Here is an 18764-nt window from a genome sequence, read left to right on the forward strand (position 1 = left end):
TGTCCAGCAGTGCCATCAGCTCAGAATTGGCAGAAAACAGTGGGACCCTGGTACACCCATCTACTGTCCGGAGAAGTCTGGTCAGAAGTGGCCTTCATGGAAGACTGCGGCCAAAAAGCCATACCTCCGACGTGGAAACAAGGCCAAGCGACTCACCTATGCACGAAAACACAGGAACTGGGGTGCAGAAAAATGGCAGCAGGTGCTCTGGACTGATGAGTCAAAATTTGAAATATTTGGCTGTAGCAGAAGGCAGTTTGTTCGCCGAAGGGCTGGAGAGCGGAACATGAATGAGTGTCTGCAGGCAACAGTGAAGCATGGTGGAGGTTCCTTGCAAGTTTGGGGCTGCATTTCTGCAAATGGAGTTGGGGATTTGGTCAATGCTGTACTTCTCCTCAATGCTGAGAAGTACAGGCAGATACTTATCCATCATGCAATACCATCAGGGAGGCATCTGATTGGCCCCAAATTTATTCTGCAGCATGACAACGACCCCAAACATACAGCGAAAGTCATTAAGAACTATCTTCAGCGTAAAGAAGAACAAGGAGTCCTGGAAGTGATGGTATGGCCCCCACAGAGCCCTGATCTCAACATCATCGAGTCTGTCTGGGATTACATGAAGAGAGAGAAGCAACTGAGGCTGCCTAAATCCACAGAAGAACTGTGGTTAGTTCTCCAAGATGTTTGGGCCAACCTACCTGCCAAGTTCCTTCAAAAACTGTGTGCAAGTGTACCTAGAAGAATTGATGCTGTTTTGAAGGCAAAGGGTGGTCACACCAAATATTGATTTGAGGTAGATTTTTCTTCTGTTCACTCACTTTGCATTTTGTTAATTGATAAATATAATCTATTAACATGTCTATTTTTGAAAGCATTCTTACTTTACAGCATTTTTTCACACCTGCCTGTTTTTTACCTTGATTTGTTTTTAATGAATAAAATATGAATACTTGAGAGACTTTTGGGATACAGACTTTTATTTAGCGGGAGAAGATGTCTTTTCTCTTCGGCGGGGGTAACATCTAAGAAATGTTTATATATATATATGGAAATAAATACAAAATCAAATCTATTTAAAAAAAAAAAGTCTGATTTTGTTTAAACAGTAAACAACCAAACGTTTAAATGTTTAATCGATTAAACAGCCTTAGTCTTTACCACTACACAAAAGAGCCAGTGGTTATACAGTAGTTAAACAGTGGATCACACAACACTGCCTGTTACACTGGCACATTTTCAGGTGAATGGTACAGAACAGTAAGTTCGCTGTTGTATGCAGATATTATAATATTTAGTGCATTAAGCACTTTGATTGCAGATTGCATGAAAAAGTTCTTTTAAACTAATTTGATCTAAACTTGTGGTAGACAACTTCCGAACTCGAGGGCCATTTAGATTTCTGACTTGTCTTAAAAGGCCTACAGCTGCTTATATACTGTACACCTAAAACAAATGCTGTATTTCAGTTTATGTAGAATTGGTTCTGACTATATTATATGGGAAAGGTAGGCCTATTACATGCCTGCTTGTTCTTTTTGCCTGGTATTTTAAGTTATTATTATTTATTTCTTAGCAGACGCCCTTATCCAGGGCGACTTACAATTGTTACAAGATATCACATTATTTTTACATACAATTACCCCTTTATACAGTTGGGTTTTTACTGGAGAAATCTAGGTAAAGTACCTTGCTCAAGGGTCCCACACCTGGGATTGAACCCACGACCCTCCGGTCAAGAGTCCAGAGCCCTAACCACTACTCCACACTGCTGCCCTAGTTATTGCTAAGGTTTCATAGGTTTTCTGATGTGCATACTACTATCTCAACGTTTATTCTGTACCTTAATTGGGGTCTGTGCAAGATCATTGCTTTATTTTTCCGTTCTTGCAGCTTTTTTTAATCATGAAAATGATGAGCAGTCAGCAACTTTCTAATTGGGCAATAAAGATAAGCTGCTTGTCTCTAACCTCATTTCAATACCCAAAAGCTGCTTGCAGATATTGAAACTGCAGTGCTGCAGATTTAGTGTCTGTAGTTCTACACCTGTACTCTGCTGCTGTTTCTTTGTTGTTTATGTGCTGTTTGATTTTTGTACGAGAAGTTCTTTTTGAGCTCTTTAACAGGCTTCTTGTCACAACTGGAGTATGGTTCTGGAATGAGTGAAAAAATAAAATGGTGTCTCTTTTTTTTGGTGAAGCTCTTTCATGTGGGTTACAGCAGAGGGTTAAACTGGTTATGCAGCAGTGTCAGGCTCAGGGCAGGGAGCTGCCACATTTCTGGCACTGTGTTGTCAGTGTCATCTATCTGCTCAGTGGTGTCGGTTGTTATGACCGTTTTATATTTAGTTTATTCTCATTCAATGTGGCTCTTGTTAAAGTTGCTGCATCTACTTGGTGACTAAAACCATATGCAGTTTTCTGTTTGGGTGGTCTTCTGGCAAAAGCCAAGTGTGGACACATATGACTGGGTTTAGACATCCTAAAAAAAAAAACTTCAGTTCAAACAGTTTCAGATCTTGTAAACTTTTTTTGAGCCCATTGTTTTGTTGAGCTTATTGTGGAGGAAAATGGCATTGATAACATTTTCTGCTGATATCGCCTTTCCTTGTTGACCTTTTCATATGTAAGCCATTTGTGTGTTATATGTTGCATGTAGTGTGTTAATGTTGGTGTATTGTAGTTGGTACACAGGATATAATGTGGGTAGTGAGCACAAGTGTTTAAAATGTATAATTGTATTTAGGCACGGGGATTGCACTCACTTCAGTGCATTTAAAGTATTTAATAGTATGTGAGCACAGGGTTGCGCAAATTAGTTCACGTGCTGGGATTCAAGTGAATAATTAATTAGTAATTGAATCCCGGCACAACAGTATATATATAGATGCACGTTTTACTCACTTGGGGTTGTGTGTTCGTGAGTGGAGAACGGGTGTGGAGAGGAGAATAGAAAAAGTAAGAAAATAAATAAATGCTACGAGTGCTGGAAGCACCAGCACCGTGCTTGTTTAGTGTTCGTCTACTGTCTGTTTTGTTTGTCTATTTATTCTGGCCTCAAGTGCCGTGTCCTGTTTTTTGTTTTTATTTGTTTCATTAAATGCACTGAACGCCGCAGCGTTTCAGTTTCTGCCTGCTTGTGTGATTCTTTCCGGCCTGACGTCACCCCTAGAGCTAGCCTGTTCACAAGGTGTTACAAGTATAACATGTAGCTTGCGAGGGGCACTCCAGCAGTTACACTGGCGAGGGGCACCATGTGTGGTAGGGCCGCTGCCGGTAGAATGCCTGGCTTCCGCCGCACTCCCCTCAGCAGCATGTGTAGTGGCTTTTGAGTGCGGCATGGTTGTTACAGTTCTGTTACATATGGCTGCAGCAGGATTCACTGCGTTTTACCGAGTCAAGGCAGAACATCCAGGGGAGATAGAGATTCCTGGGGGGAGGAGGACCCTTGGAGAAAGAACTGAGGCCCCAAATCCCTGATTTGTACGCAAACATCTTTTTTCTTGTTCTGCGTCAAAAACTCCTTTTGTGAAATCTTAGACTTTTTAAATGAATTCACAACATCCAAAAATTAGTGTAAAGTTTGCAAAATGAATACAATTCTTTACATACATACAACTCGTTTTTAATACATATGAACTTCTAAAGAATAAAGTTTTACATGAGGTATTTTTTTATATGCTAATGTTATAATTACATTGCTTTCACATTTTTCATTTTAAATTATCTTAAAATCCAATAAAGCAGCAAGCTGTCCTGGTTCTTTATTGCAGTGTATGCATGCATGAAATTGAAAAGACACAACCTTGATTTTGAACGAAAAATATATATTTACATGAAATGTTACTGTATAACACTGGTCATTGTAACTTGCATTTTCAGCATTTTTCCACTGTTGAGCACTTACTGGAACATTGTTTCCCATTATTTTAATAATTATGACTGCTACTGGTAGTATTTAAGAGCTCACTTTTTTTTTGTTTTCCCAGCACCACTTCGTACGACAAATTGAAAAGACAAAGTACCAGAAATCAAAAAAAAAAGAAACCATTGTGCTGGAGAGTACTGATTTGCATCCATCCTGAGATGATAAATTTGGCAGTGAAATGCAATATTAGGATTGACCCTCAGTACTGATATTACTAACGATCTGTTTTAAAATCAGTTTGTAATGAATACAGAGGAGATGAAAGGCAAGTTATAATGCTCTCCCACATTTCAAAATGCATCCCTGGCAATTAAAACTGTGACCTTCAAACTTTTTTCTGTGACTTCTGGGACCTGTATCAGTCATGCAAATGTCACATTCATAATGTAAAATGTGAACCAGCCTGAGTCTTTAATGAGGAATGGTAGCTCATTGAGGTTATACTTGCTATATCAGAAGAGATCACACTGCTTAATCAAGACTTTTTTTTAGCATTTTTGGCGATTTTTATGTAAATACGCAAGAAACAGAGCTGCAGACAGAACGCCCATCCATTCAGAAGGATAGTCAAATTCAAACATTTGATTTATAGTTAAAGCACCACTGAAATGTTGGTGGGGGGTTGTTTCTATGCACACCACTTGCTAGTCATAAAACACAAACAAAATTTGAAGTAAGAAAACATTGGTGGTTGGATGCTAGGGAGTTATATAATTATTTTAGTGTTCAAACACCAAAAGAAACTAAACATCTGAGAAAAGTTGAAACGTGTACTAAACAAAGCCATGCAAAATGTTAGCAAACTTTCATACCGATCAACATTTACTTTAATACAATAATATTAATGTTAAAATGAGGGTCTAGAAGTTGCAATTCTTAAATACTGTGTGAAATTGTTATTGGGTGTTTTCAATAGTACAACAGCTTTATAGATGTCACCGCTGGAGGGTAGTGTTATGCGCCATTATTTCGACCGTTTTTTCTGCACCTCTGTTTTTCTCACTGATTTTGTAATTTCTAAACTGTAGAAAAAGCATTGTGAATCTATCCGCTAGTTTGATTCATTAGTTATTCTGACGCTTTCTTCTTGGAGGAATGTATAATGATCTAAGAATCTGTGCCTATTTTCCAAAGATCAAAGTGGTGGGTAATTTAAACTTCCATCAGTTTGCTTTCTGTCTGCTTCAGAATGGTCAATAGTCTATCCGCCAGTAAAAAGAGTGACAGCACTTCAGATCTAGGGGCAATTGCCGTGCCCCCCTTACTTTTTCAGGCACCCCTTATATCCCCCTCATGGGAAAGCTGCTGAAATGAACCTGTGCCGATTTTTGTTTTTAATTTAATTTAATTTTTTTAAAATCATATATACAAATGCCCAGGCTGTGAAAAACAACTTTGTATCATATTTTAGTTTTTTATCCAGCAATATGAAGAGGTGGTTAACTTTCCAGTTTTCACCTTGTTTCCTCACCGCAGTGTAAGAAAAATACAACCAACACCGGTTTTAAACTGTAAATCAAGACTCCAGCCTGATCATTTACAATGCATGTCACATTACAGTTAGCAAAAGCGGGCCTCCGCATCAGCAGTTTAAATACACCGAGGACAATACATCAAAACAAATAAAAACAAGTCCTTGTGGGTAAGCAACTTGTTATATGATCACAAATATGTTTACTCAAGGCTGCAGAATCCTATTTTACTACAGTATCGTGAGGCTGCCTAGTTTAACTGCCGTGCAGTGTTAGGTGTAATGGCCTTTAAAATGACAGTACAGTACAGTATTTTACTGTCAGGACTACCACTGCATTTAAGCATCTGTGGTTTACTTATTTTCAGTTGCGATGCAAATGTCACAGTTTTTCACTAAGCAGAGATGCAAAGCTTATTGGCTGTACACGTAATTGCAATTGATACAGTACCATATTACCTGTAGTCATTTTGCCCTGAAATGATTCTTATAAGCTGATTATTTTAGCATGGTTAGTATAGGAATGATTTGGTCCCAGTGGTTTTGATCACTATATGTAGTTGATTCTTGTATCAGTGATTCTTATAAACAGAGTGCACTGTATTTTTATTTAGTGAAAAGTTAAAACAAATGTAAATAAATAATCATTACTTGAATAAGATGTAATTTTGATAGGAGCAGCTTCTTATGATCACACTTTTAATTTAAAATAGTGCACAGTTAACGACTGAAATATTTTATACATAGACAATGTAGTTTGTTAGGTATACAATTTTTTAAATAAGTCTCTAGTCGCCCACCCAGGGATGCCAAAATATAAGAAATTATATATACACCTTATGAGTTCTGCATCATGTAGAACCCAAAGTCCCTTGACAACAAGTTTTATTTAAGAATAAAAAGGGTGCACAACTAATCTAATATTACAGAAAGGAAAGGTGATTTGTTAGAGATCTTCGTGAATCTCTACCACAACATTATTGGCATACATGGCTAATATAGTAATATTAATTTATGGTTAATCACACAGTGTCTACTTTTGCATTAGTATTTTCAATACTCATTTCTCGTTGTAATCGATCATATTTCTTATCAAAATGCACAAGAATTAATTGAACTTCCCATTCAGAATGGAATCCAACATTCCAGTTTAGATGTGATCTACCAAACTGACAATATATGTTATCAATCTCAATTGATTCTATATTAAAATTAACTCAGAAATGGGGCAATGATCAAATTCTCTGCATTTATTAGGTAACTCCATTGAGTTACATATTTCAATAAACAAAATACATTTCTTGCACACTCCAAAACAGGAAGTTATATTCTATTTGTCATCAATGTCCCATTTGTCATCAATGTCCAGAATTTGCCTGTTTGCAGAGATCTCAGTTCGTGATTATGCAAAGGAATTTTTATGACTTGGCTTCACAAGGCTGCATTTGTCTAACTTTGACCAAGAGATGGGGGGAGAGAGAGAAAAAACATTAACTTGCAACATTCTCAAACAAGTTTAAACAGTGTATAATAATATCTAGCAATAACCTGATTTGACTGTACTGTCTGCTACAACAAATATTGCTTTCTCAAGTACCCTTTTAATTTGATTAAAATACTGCAACTGTATTGTAATTGTAACATGGATAGCGATATTGCTTCTGGCTGCTAGAATAATGAATGGCAATGATCATTTATATCACACACACATGTTTATTGTCTGTACATTTGCCAGTATATTATGTATGTAACAATTTACATTTACCACAAACAATCTGTTAATATTACACTGTTGCATTGTCTTGCAATTATACAGATTTTCTTAACAGCATACACACAAAAATAGTAATAATAAAATATGTTTGCATTTGTGTTTTTGACTAATTTTTTTCTGCTGTTTTGAGAAAGGTTTCGATTGTGCATTGCTAACACATTTGAACCGGAACAATTTTTGTGTCAGATTACACCATTTTAAAGGATCATTACTTGATAATTTTAAAGCTCCTATGAATCACATAAAATTATGCATGAAATGTGATCTGCTGCCAGGTAAAACGGAGGTCCACTTTAGAAAATAGGAGGATATTTTTTTACAGATCAAAAGGTGGAAAAATTCAGTGGATTTTGCCGTTTCCAACCAATAATGAAACTGTTTTCCAAAATCGTGCCCTATGTGTCTGTCTATTTTAAGAGCATTAAAAGCTGCGTGTATGCAGAACATACATTCAAAATCGTGCCCAGTATGTCTGTCTATTTTAAGAGCATTACAAGCTGTGTGTGTGCAGAACATACATTCTAAATGCTTTTATATTGTGTCAAAGCAGTAATCAATATAATTTTGACCACTGTATGTCTCAAACAGTTAATTGTTTGTTTTGGGAATAAAAAGACCCTGTCAAAGCAATTCTCCATAATCAATGTGCATAGTTTTGATCTCCTAACATTCAAACGACTTATGAAGTTTTAATTTATATAGCCATCTCTATCACTTTAATAGAAAATCAACACATTACAGAAGATGCATTGCCGGACTGCAACATAAATCTGTTATAAACTAATTCTAGGATGATGCACAGATATTTAGAAGCATCCTAAAGCTCATTTGTTTCTGTCCCGACTAAGCATCAGCAAAGGAGATTTGAATGGGCATTACAACCATTTCATTTTTATTTTTTGGATTTAAAGGAATGAATGCTATAATGCAGGTTCTTCTTGAAGATTTATTTTGGTTGTCAAAAATATTCAGGTTGCTGTGCTAATGCAGATATGTCTGTATCTGAGTTGCACTGTAGCCCAGAAATTTAACCTTGCATAGAAGACCCATACAAAGCAAAGAATAATACTTATAGTAGGATCAATCAGACCTTAAATTGTATTTATATATACTAAGGGATTCAAATAAAAATAACTGGGCAGTTCTCATATGCAGACCATCAGACATTTTTATACTGTAATACCTAGAAAGAATAATCCTGTTAAACATAGACCTACATGAGTAGCGGGCATCGACAAACAGACTTGCCCTTGTGTCATTCCTGAATGCTTTTATTTGTTTAAATTACGATTACTACAAACCTTAAATAACTCCTACTGTAGATAGATTGTAAAATAAATCTAAACCAGCGACACTACATATATATGATCATAACATGTAAAAGAATATGTTTAAGGAAAAAAAGGTTGACGGTTGGTCAGCTGCTTATATGATAAAAAATCCATGGATGTTTAGTGTTATTCATTAACTGTGTCATATAGCACTGTGAAGGCTGACAGATGACAGGTTTGTAAAGTACAGAAACAAAAGATATGCTGGCTGCCTGGCAGCATCATAAATGAATCACCTCTCAGCGGAATACATATTGCTAACACTGTTACCTCTCAGGAGACGAGTGTAATAAATAACACATTTTATCTCTCAGCATAATCAACTGGCAACAGCACTGCTTTTTTTCAGTCAATCAAGAGTCAAAATCGGATGTGTGTTTGGCAGTTCTGCTAATAAACATTTGAGTCTTGCAGTGTTTCTGACTCTGCACACCTACGCAAGTCCACTGACAATGCCTGTTGCATATCAGCATGGGTAGATTTGCTCAACCTCATATTTTAGTCATTATTAGGGACAATAACATCAGTCATAAGGAACTGTGACCTGGGATTATGGGAGTTTTGATGACAGTGACAGTGTGTGGGAAGGCAGCCGATAAAACCTAAAGATTTTAGTTACAGTAGTGTGTGTTTGTCTGGGAATTCTCCGTTGACAACAGACAGCTTTCGGCTGTTTTGCTCATGTCAGGCATAAAAATAGTCAAAGGTGCAGTACCATTAGGAAGAGAGAGACTACTTTGTTTTTGTGAACAGCTGTATGTGACAAAATGAATGTTTAATTAAAAATGGATAATAAGGAATTGCTGTTATTTCTGCACCAAAGAATATTGTTTTATACTGTCATTTGAGTGGATAAATACATAATTATTATATTCTTTACAAAGCATTTCAGCACACATCCTTGATTTTAAATATTACTATGATTACTATTTGTATTCGTAGTGTTATTTTATTTTTGGAGGTAACATATGAACATGTATTTTACAGAGGGAGTATATAAATTACTTGTTGCTAATCATAACTAAGTTCAGTGTCCAATAAACCTGTTGAAATTCTAAACAAATAATTTCTGAAAAAATACATTTTCCAAATATGTTGGTTATAACAGTCGTATATTGCTTTAGACATTCTGGTTCCATCAATTAGCTGCATCAAGCCCTGCAGCTAATCGGAGGGATCGTCTAGTGAATGCTAAGTTGCAAACATTCAAATATATCCTAAGGCCCTTGGGTTATGAAATATAATGCCAAATGTGAGATTTATTGTTTTATGTGACTATTACCATTTCCATCGTTTATCTTTGCTTTATAAATAGGGCTAGAACTTTTCGGTTTTGATTTTCCTTTTAAATATTAATTAGTAGTTGTTAAGCTGTCTCTGTATCCTAATAAAGAGAAAACGACTAATTAAAGACTGGGTTCAACATATATATATTTTTTTATTTGCTACAAATCAAGGAGATTTTTAATGATGGACTTGCTATCAGTGTACACTCCGTACTGGGTATTTTATGCTGATGAGCAGTTAATGTAATTTGTCACTCTTTAATGGGAACCAATTTTCTATTAAAAATCTTCAAGTCAACTTCAGTTTGTAGGCACGATAAAAAAAAAAAATAATAATGCTTTGCTTTAGTGGGACGATTGCTGGACTACTCACCAGTGATGCGCTTTGCCTGTACACTGAAAGTTGAACAGCAGTTTCAGCCAAAGTTGTACAGTACTGCAGTACAAAAATGTCTCGGTGGACAAACAAACTGTCACTTTCTGACAGGGTAAAGGTTCTGGAAGCTCTGCAGAACCCCACGTCATCTCTGTCCTCCATTGCTGCTCAATTTCACATCCCCAAAAGCCAGGCAGGGAGGATAAGCAAAAACAGAGATGCTATTCTGGGTGCGTGACTATCAAACTGTCACGTTCATGCTTCATAAAAGTAAACACAGGAGTGGCATGCATCCTGGTGGGTTAAGTGAATTATATATTTGTGCTCTAGACCCTAGTGAAATTAATTTAATCAACCCAATAAACCTTTTGAGAGGAACGAAAAAACAGACACGACACTTCAGAGAAGCTATATTAAGAATATACACTGCTTTTATTCAGAACACATTTTTTAGTTTCCAACATAGTTCTTTCTTTCAAGAATGTCATTCTGTTTTTAAGCTTTGGGGGAAAAAAAGAAAAGTAGCTTCTTTCAGAGGGATTGTTTTATCAAGAGTTTAGGCCCTCAAGTCAAAAGTTTAAAACAACAATCCTATCTTTAAGAACTCAATTCTATTAAAAGCTTTTATGAAACGATGCTGTGTTATTCAAGCATACAAAACAATCTTATCCACCCATCTAAAACTAATAGTAATAGCATAATAAACACATGTATATCTATTTTTCAGGCAGAGAATTTTTGCTTACCCCCTGCTTTTGAGGCATAATTAATTCAGAGCGGTGAGGTGATGTCAAAAAGATAAGGAGTTTTCAGGCAGAGTCTCGATTCAGGATTCAAACTGCAAAGGCTGGGTTCCGCAACTCACAAGCTCAGGTTGAGATCGAAGGTTGAGAACATTTTGGTATAGTTTGACTATAGGTATTTATGTCTTTTTTCAGATGCCAACTCATCCCACTTGACATCACCACAGCCTCTTGCTTATGTGGTTACAATGTGTTTGAAAACAAATAAGCTCACTAAGGGCCTCATTCACTAAACAGCGGTAGTGTGTTTTGCACGCAGTAAGCCCCTTTACTGCATGCTTTGTACTCCTGCTGTATTCACGAAGGAGAGGCAGGCGACCTAGCGCATGGAAAAAGTACTGTGTTTTGAGTCATTTAAATATTCACTTAAGGGTGCTAACTTTAATAGGTGCCTCAGCGTGTGTTAAAAGTACCACTTATTGAAAACAAAATGAACAGAAGAGCTCCACAGGAGAGCGAGAAGAGGAGTCAAGGAGAAAGTATATTTTGGACCAGGCAGGCGTTACAAGGGCTGTGTGAGGAGGAGGTAATAACTAGATACAGATTGAGCACGGATCATACTAACCTTATATGTACGGCCCTGGAAAATTCACGAATTTCACAGAAATCGTGTATTTGACTGCCTACCGTGAAAAATATGCATTTTATTTATCTTACAGTATTTTACATTACTCTTCACCTCCCCTGTTCATTTCATACTTTTATCAAGTAGAAGCAGCGCTACAGTAGCTGTACACGGTGCAGCGTGAATGCAGTGCATTTGGTTACTGCGACAACGGGGTCAAACAAACACCGGCTTTGTGATTGGTGAATTCCTCATACTGTACAATGATGTAACATGCGAGTCAGAGGCAGGAAGTTTATAATGGTTGTTTAGATAGTGTTGATTTATCAACTTGCAGTGTATGATTAACATTAAAAATGCAGACAACTGAAAAATCCAAAAAAAGCTAAATTCATTTCAACAGAAGATCGCGTTCAGATCTATGAAAAGGGGACGCAGCTGCAGATGGTGGGATTTTGTTTTGCTCAACTTGTAATCTTGAATCTACTGCTTACTTAGTAGATACACTGCGTCTTGACTGTTAACCACACAGTAGTAGTAGGTCAGGCTGTCCATTAAGACGTTTGTGAAGAATGGCATGGATTTCAACTGTGTGTCTGCCTTTGTAATAGACAGTGTAACAGAGGGAGAAACACTATCTGTTTATGTCTATGCTTAGTCCATATAAGATGTTTTTTTGTATTAATATAATGTTTTTAGGTTGATAGGCTCCAGTGGCATATTGTATATTGTAATGTGACCGATATCTGTCGTTTTTTAAAACTTCATAAAAAATCATTTCTACATACTACTAGAAATGTATAGTGTGTATAAAGAAAAACACAGAGCTTTGTTTTTGTTATTTCAGGTTTGCAGTTAACGTTTCTGCTGTGTTTTAATATTCTGGGATTAAAGGCAGCAAAATAGTCTATGGGAATTACACATTTTAATTAATAGGTCAACATACATTTTAAAGGTCTATAAAACTCGAAAATGTTGCTGAATATGTCATACAGAGTTTATTTTGCAGCCAGCACAGACCATTTTAAACGACTCTTTTTGGGTGATGTTCTTGCTGAACTGTCAATGATAACACATAGGCAACTTCTATCAGTAGAATATAATGTAAATAGAAAATGAGTTTTCTGGTGAGGTGTGTGTGTGTGTGTGTCTTTTTTTCTTTTTTTTGATGTAATTTCTGAATTTCTTACAAAAAACAAGATACAGTGAACTTCACAGGCCCCTACTTGTACGAAGAGATCAAATCTGATCTAGCCACTTGCAGTAGGAGTCATGCAGCGCCAGGTCTAGTGAATTGCTGTACACTCTACATTATTGAGCATCTGGGTTGTCTGACAGCAATTGGTTGGCTATCCCAACCCATGTTTTCCCGGTGTTTACAGCGGTACTGAATGCTGTTGAAACGCACCAGGATTTATATCTATTATCCCAGAAAGACAGGTGCTCTCCATGATATAAAAGTGGCCTTCTACTAAGTGTCTGACTTTCCAAATGCACTGGGGGCTATTGATTGCACCCACGTAGCACTGTCACCACCCCAGGATATAGAACATATCTGTCGTAATAGGAAGCATTACCACCATTAATGTACAAATGGTATGTGATGTGAAATTGAGGATTCTTGATGTGGTCACCAACTATCCACACGACTTGTACATCCTCAGACAGTCCGGAATATATGAAGATTGAGGCAGTTGTATATAGAGCTGGTTGGCTTTTTGTCCTATATGCTTCAATTTCAGCTGTGTTAATATATTTATATAGTCACCATGTACGTGTGATATTTAAGTAGGCTATTCTTAAAATAGCTTTAAAATATACAAAAGAAAATTCTGGAAACTGTAAAGGTCTAATAAATGGATGCACAGAATGATAGTTGAGGTCATAAATACAAGCCATCAAACAACATCACTTTTTTAACATTAAAAAGTGACATTTCGCCAAACACTTTTTGAAATGTAAATAGTGAGCTTTAAATTGACTGAGCGAGTGCTTTGCTAACTTTTGATCGGAGCGAGATCAAGTTTAACAAACACATATTTATTTGATTTGCAGAGTCACCCGACCGCCACGGTCAACTGGTGATGCTGCAGTTGCAAGCAACATCATACTTTAACAGTTAACGGAAAGTTCATTCAGATAGCAGGTAGCAGAACGTGTTGCAGGCATCCAGTATTTTGCATCGCAGGTATGCTGAATCCTTGCTGGCTGGCCCCTGTAATGCACTGCAACTCCTTCTGTATGCCCTATGCACTGTATACATTCTGGGCTTTCAGTGGCTGCCCACTCTACGTGATTTTTGCACCTGAGACAAGTCATCCTCACTATTTCTTTTCCGTCAAAGATATGGACCGGTCTCCTGGGCTAATTCTGCTATAAGCGTGGTACCACTTAGGTAAAAATGCTGTGCAATCTCCCTTCTTAACTGTGCCCTGTCTTTTCTGACATCTGTCACAATTACAATCTTTGTATCTCAGAGAGGCCTGCATCTTCCTGGAATTTGTTACCCTTAGCCCAAAATCTGAATCTCTCGCAGGACAGTTATGAAAAGTCCCGTACTCGTCCATCTCAATCTGTTCACACAAATATACCATTCTGGGTATGCCATGAGCCATTTTAATTCTCTTAACACAATATTGGCTCACTTCCGTGTCTCCAAACTGCCACAACTCAGCATTATAACTACAGTCGGTAGGTATTTGCAGCACAAAATTAGACAGAGAGCTTGCTTGAACGCCAGTGTTTACTTTGTATATTTTCCACACCTTGCCAGGCCTAAGGATCTTAACCAGCTACATCTGTCTGTCACACTTTCATGTTTGTATATATGTTGAGAACTATATCTCAAAAGAACCAGTTATCCAGTTGTTGTGAAACTTGCTGAGGACTTTCTAATTAATGTATGTAATGTCACACCAACATTCTTTCCATTCCCTTGTTCAATTGTAATAAAATTATATCAGTGTGAACCAGAACACATCAAATAAGGTACTAGCCACATTGATTGCATGTCTTTGATAAAAACATCTTCAGAATCTAAATTGTATAAGGAGTTTATAAAATGTAAGCAGAGACCCCAAATATCTTCAACCAAAGAATAAGAGGATCAGTAATATATCAATATTTTAAGAATACTACTGACTACCCATTATATCTCTTTAGTAGACGTACTGCACATCAGACATAGCCAATCATGATTAAACATGATGTAACTATTAGTACAGAATATTGTCAAATATTGCACTCAATTAGAATACACTGGAAATTAAGACACAGTTACAGATTACTGAGTGTCCTGATCTCAAAGATTTGAGATTCGGATCCCTGACAGAAATTATCTAAATGGGCTAAGCATTTTAATTTATACTCTGACATAACATGCAATGTCTTTAAACCACTTGCTATGAATGATTGTACCCAGGTGTGTAATTCGTTTAAAATCTCAATAACTCTATGAAAACCATAGCTTTTTCGGTACTGTGAACCTTTGGCTGCAAGGGTTTGTGGGTAACTAGTCGTGTCCCAGAAAACCAGCCATAAATGTAAACAAAATGCTTACAATGAGTGTAAAAATCAAGAAAACTAAAGATAACGGGTATTGAACTACTTAGTCAACTTTGGTGATACTTGTTTATGGAATTTATTTTGCTGAATTTTTTTTTTAACGTACATATAATAAACCCGATCAATATTGTTGCCGTAAGTCAAAGTCTTCAGTTGAATTTGTCGGGCATCGGTCATGGTAGAAAATTGTATTTGCATTACAATCATACATTTTCAACAGACATGACCATAACAGCCATGCCTGATTCAATTCTTGACTTACATTTTCACCCCTACCCTGTCCTGAGCTTAGAACCTCACTGAGAGAGTCAAAAGTTTACCCCAATGGAAAGTTATAATTTCTAGAAATTTTTCGATAACAAAGAATTTTAGGAAAAATCTTTTGTGGCAAAAGTTTTGCTTTTGTGGATGAGGAAAAGAAATAGATGTCTACAATTTTGCAAAACTCCAAAAATGCTCATTCAAAAGTATTCATACCCTTTGATGCTATGATAGTATTGTCTACACGGTTCTAGAAATTTCAAAATATGATAATGCAGAACCTAATTCTAGAAACGTCTAGAAAATGCTGGATTGTAGGTGAAAATTCTTAGAGAGTATAAAAGGGTTAGGCATAGGATGATTGCTGTCATTACCAATAAGTCAATATGGGAAAAAAAGCTATCTGAAGTAAAGAGCTACCTGAAGACCTTAGACAGAAAATGTTTTATTGTCATTTCAACTATTGTTTCTGTTAAAAAAGAAGTACAAGACTCATGGTACTGTCACAACGCTCCCTCGGTCTGGAAGAAAGAAGGTTCTTTCACCAAGAACAAGTAAAAGAATTGTGAGGAAGGTTAATAACAATCCTAGATTGACTGCTAAATATATTCAAAGTGAACTGGCTGCAAGTGGGACTGGGGTTTCCATTTCACCCTTAGGAAAATATTTTTTTCATATTAATATATTTCAGATTTTTCTTCAAACACACCATGCTGTGACCATCAAGTAAGAAACCAGCTCCAGAGGCCCTGTACTCAATCAGTCAATTAATATTTGTTATATAGTGCCTTTCATAGTGGACCACCATCACAAAGCACTTTACAAGATAGTGAGGAACAAAGCATAATGCATTAAAATACAGTGAAGTACAGGGAATAGTACACTAAATACAAACAGTACAAATTTTTTTTTTAAAAATACAACTACATTAAATACAAGGCTGAGGATGTGTGTGTCATGCAAAATCATATGAATAAGATGGAGTGAAAAACCTGAAATAGCAATTTAGACAACAGCTAATAGCAGATGTCAGGCTTGAAAAGCATTGAAAGCAAGAGAGAACAAGTGGGTCTTGAGGATTGATTTGGAGCGAGCGACTGTGGGAGCTGCACACACTAAAGCTGGGAGAGAGTTCCAGAGAGTCAGGGCCATGAAGCTAAAAGAGCACTCTCCGAGTGTGGTGCACTTTATGAATCTGTTGATGAGTGTTGTCCCGACGAGACCCAGTTGCAGGCTGCATTGTCGTCTTGCTATGAGAGAGTGGGCGAGGTTGAAGCAGTAGTTACAAATATTAAGGCCCGCTTCGGCTCCCTGGAAACAAACTGCACTAAGCTGTCGGCGGCAAACGAGGAATTATGAGCAAAAATAATGACCTGGAGGTGAGACAACCTGTGTGTCATCGGGATTCCGGAGGGCATGGAGAAGGGCAATCCAACAGAGTTTGTGTCCAAGTTCCTTTTGGAAGTCCTTGGCCCGTTGGCTCTGGAATCCCCACCCTCTGGAAAGGGCCCATTGCATAGCTAGGGTGAAGCTGGGAAGGCGAGCATCAGAGTGCCTTGATTTTAAAGGTCCACAGTGTTCTGGTTTTGTATTGTATTACCTTCTTTACTTTCTTTCTCTCTTTTCAACACGCTTGTCAATTGCTATAAAATGGAGGCGGTTAGAGAAAGGTATTCCATTTGTGGGGTTTAATGTAACATCACTGATAATTACATTGCACATTTTTTCTCTATCAGTTATGGCTGACACAAAGGGCTTTAACACCAATGGGTCCCTGTGACAGAAATACAATGATTATTGGTTGTAAATCCCCCTCCCGACCTGTGAGGGCGCTAAGCAGCGAAAACAGAGTTCTTTGGACGGGCTGGTCTGACAATTCTTTCCCAGGGTCGGGAAGTCGGCCAGTCTGGATGAAGGCGAGACTCAGTTGCAAGAACGCATTGACCCGGAAGGGAAACAATGTGGCAGCCGCAGATTGGAGAGGCAGTTGCACTCGTTTACCAAGGGGTGTGACAGCATAAAAGGGGACAGAGAATCGTAATCTGTTCCTTCATTTGGTTTAAACTTTTAACCCTTAGCGGTCCATTTATTCAGCGCGTCTCAGGTGCGTCGGGTCCAATTTATTTTCACACGCACTGTTTATTTTACACGCGCTGTTTAAAAGTATTTTTTTCACAGTAAAACAAGTTTAAAAGGCACTGCATGTCAACAGGACACTCAGTACTGCATCTCCAGCCCCGTCCCAATCCTTGTTCGCTGTATTTTTCACATACCTCTTCATAGACATGCATACTGATAAATCATCTCCTGATCACTCGTTTTATCACCAAAATCCTCAATAATGCGATCCAAATCATTATTTTATTACTATAACATCTCAAAAGCTCTGCAAATGTCCGTGATATTCTTTGTGCGCTGGATACGGAAGGAGCTATCTTGTTTGTTTATGGCCATTTTATCTCTGTGGTGCCGGGGCTATGTGTATTTCTCAAATAATGTTCTGTATATTACTAGATGGCTAAACACGATTCCGGATAATAAATAAAACAAAATAATCTGTGTATTTTTCAAATTCAGTGCTGTGCCAGGTGTAACGAAGCATGAGAATGACATTTTGATTTCCGTAACAGATATGAACAGTCAAAACTCTTCTCAATGCAAAATGTAATACCTAAAGAATCTTCTCTCTGTATGACATTACAACTGTAAGTCTAGAGCATTTTTTTTCTGGTTTGTTAATTTTATTTGGTGCAATTCTCCTCACCTGAAGTTTTTTTTCCCATCATTTAATGTAAAACAGTTTGGCAACCACTGCCCTAAAAAAATGTAATAATGTGTTTAAAGCTGTATGTATAAATAGTGACAAAAGATTGTAGTTTTAAGATCCCTAGTTTTTTTTCTTACAGCCAAACCGTGTTTTTTAAATTGCTGTACATTTCAAGTCAATTATTTCAATGTCTTGTTTAACATATGACATGTTTTGTAATTCAATGCTGGCTACTGAGATATGCAAAGTACAACTGAACAGAAAATAATTAGAACAAATGTCAAGTCACTAATCTGCTTAGTGCTGCAGTGTAGTTGTCTGGCATGCACAGTTACCTTAGCAACACAAATCATCTGTATACTCTGCAACGATTTACTGAGAAATATATTCTATTGCTTTAGAGTTGTAATGAACTTATCTCCTTGTTATTCCTCAGGACATAGCACAGCATGTATCATCAGTGTTGACTTTACATTATTATTATTATTTTTTTTTTTAAAACCTCCAGGTTGTAACTGTTAGAGATTTATTTTACTTTGATAAGTTTAAAAATAATGTCTTGTTTACAAAGAAAAAAAAAACCAAAACATTAGATTAATATAGTAAGGTTTCAAAAATGTATTTTTCATTGTGTAAGTG

At 37.0% G+C, this 18764-nt stretch overlaps 1 protein-coding gene across 3 annotated transcripts in view; it reads left to right on the forward strand.

Moving 5' to 3' along the window:
- The window catches only part of LOC117409610 (tumor suppressor candidate 3), a 112947-nt gene that overhangs the window by 64251 nt on the left and 29932 nt on the right, over positions 1–18764 (forward strand). The gene's annotated exons all lie outside the window — the stretch shown is intronic.

The sequence above is a fragment of the Acipenser ruthenus genome, chromosome 2 (genome assembly GCF_902713425.1).
Source record: "Acipenser ruthenus chromosome 2, fAciRut3.2 maternal haplotype, whole genome shotgun sequence".
Lineage (NCBI taxonomy): Eukaryota > Metazoa > Chordata > Actinopteri > Acipenseriformes > Acipenseridae > Acipenser > Acipenser ruthenus.